The sequence below is a fragment of the Myotis davidii genome, unplaced genomic scaffold (assembly GCF_000327345.1).
Source record: "Myotis davidii unplaced genomic scaffold, ASM32734v1 scaffold789, whole genome shotgun sequence".
NCBI classification, from domain to species: domain Eukaryota; kingdom Metazoa; phylum Chordata; class Mammalia; order Chiroptera; family Vespertilionidae; genus Myotis; species Myotis davidii.
Genome location: NW_006300234.1, coordinates 197,167 through 201,387, shown reverse-complemented (window position 1 = coordinate 201,387; position 4,221 = coordinate 197,167). Strand labels below are relative to the sequence as shown.

General features: G+C 41.9%; 1 protein-coding gene across 5 annotated transcripts in view; it reads right to left on the bottom strand.

Annotated features, from left to right (window-relative positions):
- Nucleotides 1-4,221, bottom strand: part of SPG20 (spastic paraplegia 20 (Troyer syndrome)) — a 64,885-nt gene that overhangs the window by 47,711 nt on the left and 12,953 nt on the right. Inside the window, exon 1 of one of the 5 annotated variants that reach the window (XM_015572398.1) lies at nt 4,181-4,218. The exons of the other annotated variants lie outside the window; for them this stretch is intronic. The gene's annotated coding sequence lies outside the window, so the exon portion shown is untranslated. Of the gene's footprint in view, nt 1-4,180; nt 4,219-4,221 lie in introns of those variants that run through there. 5 annotated transcript variants of the gene reach the window in all.

Below are 4,221 nucleotides of genomic sequence, written 5' to 3'. Positions count from 1 at the left end.
GCAGCTCTGCGAGAAAGCCACCCTCGCTCTCCGACCCGCTGCAAGACAGTCCAGCCTCTCCCCGTAGGAGTCTGGGACCTCAGAATCCCGCCTCAAACAGGCTCAGTGGATTCAAGAGCTTGTATCCCCTTCCGATTGAAAAAAACTGCGCATCCAGTTGCAGCCCACCTGGCATGTGCCTCCGTACCTCTGTTCTTGGTGCCTCTGCACCTCCTACTCAGTCTCAATGAGCTTCTTTCTTTCCTTCCAGTTGTAGAACTTCCACTGGGCCATCTTTCCCGTGGTTCTGGATGACAGCTGCTTTGTCTTATAGTTGATAGCTTCAATGTTGTTGTGGGAGGCAGCACGCACAGGTCTATACCTTATGCCGCCATCTTGGTCCTCCCAAAATCTTTTTATGAGGACAGCATTATCCTAGTTCCAAAACCAGATAAAGACACTACAAAGAAAGAGAGTTATAGGCCAATATCTCTGATAAACTTAGATACTACAATCCTCAAAAAAATATTAGTAAATCTTATCCAGCAATATATTAAAAAGATCTTACATCATGACCATGTGGGATTTATTGTACCAGGGATGAAAGACTGGTACAATATTCACAAATCAATAAATGTGATACATCACATAAACAACTTGAAAGACAAAAATCACATTATCATATCAATAGACACAGAAAAAGCATTCAACAAAATCAAACACCCTTTTTTGATAAAAACTCTCAGCAAAGTGGGAATAGAGGGGGCATATCTCAACATGATAAAGGCCATGTATGACAAATATACAGTGAACATCATACTCAATGGGCAAAAACTAACTTCCCCTAAGAACAGGAACAAGATAGGAATGTCCGCTTTCACCACTCTTATTAAACCTAGTACTGCAAGTCCTAGACACAGCAATCAGATAAGAAAAAGAAATAAAAGGCATCCATATTGGAAAGGAGGAAGTAAAACTCTCATTATTCGAAGATGACAGGATATCCTATATAATAAAAGCCTATGTGGCCTCACGGCCTCACGCGAAGTCGTCACAAGATGGCCACCACAAGATGGCCACCCGCACAGTGGAGGTGGGGCCCGGTGGCCACTCTGCACAGTGAGGCTTGGGGCCCCGGCGTCTCTGCCGCCTCGCGCAGAGGAAGCAGTTCCCAGTGGAGGAGGCGGGTCGTGGCAGGGGACGGCAGTTGTGGGCAATCGGGCCAGCAGGGGAGGGCAGTTATGGGTGATTAGGCCTGCAGGGCAGGCCAGTTGGGGGCCATGAGGTTGGCGGGGGAGGGCAGTTGTGGGCGATCAAACCAGCAGGGGAGCAGTTAGGCATCAATCAGGGCATCAGGGGAACAATTAAGGGGCGATCAGGCTCGCAGGCAGAAGCGGTTAGGAGCAATCAGGCAGGCGAGCAGTTAGGAGCCAGGGGTCCCAGATTAGAGAGGGTTCAGGCTGGGTTGAGGGACACCCCCCCTGTGCACAAATTTCATGCACTGGTCCTCTACTTATACATAGAAAACCCTAAAGACTCCACCAATAAACTACTGCTTTTAATGAATGAATTTGGTAATGTAGCAGGATACAAAATCAACACCCAAAAATCAATGGCTTTTTTATACATCAATAATAAATCTCAGAAAAGGAAACAAACCAAAAAATCCCATTTACCACTGCAACAAGAGTGTTAAGATACTTAGGGATAAATTTAATCAAGGAGGCAAAACACCTGTACTCAGAAAACTACAGGAAGATGGAAAAAGACATAGAAGAAGATATAAACAAGTGGAAGAATACACCGTGTTCATGGATTGGTAGAATCAACATCATTAAAATGTCCATACTACTCAAGGCAATCTATAGATTCAATGCAGTCCCTATTAAAAGACCAACAGTATATTCCACAGATCTAGTACAAATACTCTATAAATTTACATGCAACCAAAAAAGACCCCGATTAGCTGCCACAATCTTGAGAAAGAGGAACAAAGTTGGAGGAAACACCATACCAGATATAAGTTATACTACAAAGCCACCATAATCAAAACAGCCTGGCACTGCCACAAGAACAGGTATACAGGTCAATGCAACAGAACAGAGACCCCAGAAATCGACCCAAGCTATTACACTCAATTAATATTTGACAAGAGGTGGCAAGAGCATACAGTGGAGTCAAGAGAGTCTCTTCAATAAATGGTGTTGGGAAAACTGGACAGATACATGCAAAAAAAAATGAAAGTAGATCACTAATTTACACCATACACACAAATATATTTAAAATGGATAAAAGACTTAAATGTAAGTCAGGATATCATAAAAATCCTAAAAGAAACCATAAGACAGCAAAGTCTCAGACATCTCTCATTGCAATATGTTTACAGATACATCTCCTTGGGCAAAGGAAACTAAAGAGAAAATAAACAAATGGGACTTCATCAAAATAAAAAGCTTTGGCACAGAAAAAGAAACCATCAACAAAACAAAAATGGAGCCCATTGTATGGGAGAACTATTTGGCAATGATACATCTGATAAAGTTTTATATATAAGGAACTCCTACAATTAAAAAAAAAGGAAGACAAATAATCCAATTTAAAAATGGGCAAAGGACCTAAATATTCACTTCTCGAAAGTGGACATACAAATGGCCAAGAGACGAATGGAAAAATGCTCAAAGTCACTGAATATCAGAGATATGCAAATTAAAACAACTATGAGGTATCACCTCACACCTGTCAGAATGGCTATTATCAACAAATCAACAAATGATAAGTGCTGGCGAGGATGTGGAGAAAAGGAAACCCTAGAACACTGCTGGTGGGAATGCAGACTGGTGTAGCCACTATGGGAAAGATTATGGTGTTTCCTCAAAAACTTAAATATGGAAATGCCATTTGACCTAGTGATCCCATTTCTAGGAATATACCCTAAGAAACCTGAAACACCAATCATAAAGAATGTGTGCATCCCTATGTTCATAGTAGCACAATTTACAATAGCTAATATCTGGAAACAGCCCAAGTGCCCATCAGTAGATGAATGGATAAAAAAAGCTGTTGTACATTTATACCATTGAATACTATCCAGCAGCAAAAAAAAAGAGAATCTCTTATCCTTTGAGAGAGCATGGAGGGACCTGGAGAGTATCATACTAAGTGAAATAAGTCAGTCAGAGAAAGAGAAGCATCACATGATCTCACTCATGTGGAATCTAATTAAAATAAATGGATGAACAGAGTGGATCCAAAGACATGGAAGCATGGGAGAGTGGGGAATCTCAGAGGGAAGGCTGGGGAGGGTGGGTAGGTGGGAGGTAATCAACCAAAGACCTTGTATGCATATATGCGTAACACATGGACACAGACAATAGGGTGGTGTAAGCTTGGGGCAGGGGCAGGCTGGAGGAGTCAATGGGGGGAGTGGTTGGAGGGGAGGGGATATATGTAATATTTTCAACAATAAAGATTTTAAAAAATAAATAACACCTCCCAAAAGAATCAATTGATTAAAATATTTTTTTAAATTAAAAAAAAGAAAGAGTTCTGGCTGCTTGGTACTGCTCCAGAAAGAAGACCGGAAGTGTCTTCTCTGAGGCATGTGATCACGACCCAAACGAAAGAACAAAAAATAGTGACACTATCTCCCCCCTCCACCTCCAAGGAAAACTCTCCAGGCAACAACCTCCTGAGAGAAACCACAGTTCCTATGTTCTACCCCAAACAGCCTCCAATTAGCTTTCTAGTGCTCCAAGTTTACATGTAAGTAGATAGCTAAGGATCACAAAATATTTGAGAAAAATATCGAGAAATCAAGAAAAAAATAAGAGCAATGCAATTTGGTTGATACAGACAATATGTAAGGTAAAGAAACTTCAAAAAAGCCTACCATCTATATCAACATAAAGAAAATACTGCACCCATAAAATAAAAACAGGATACACACATACACACACACACACACACACACACACACACACAAATAAAAGAGAAACATGCAAATTAACCATCACTTCACCACACCCACCAGCCAATCAGGAGGAAGTATGCAAATTAACCCAACTAAGATGGTTGCGGCCATGGAGCTGGAGCGAGCCCCCGGCGATGGAGGAAGCCAAGCTTCCCACCTGCCCTGGCCGGCCCTGGGCTCATCTCAAGGCTACAAAGTTTCAATTATAGAAGATAAATAAATCCCAGATACCTGCTTCCAGCCAGCACTGGACTCCACCCAAGGAGGAGCTG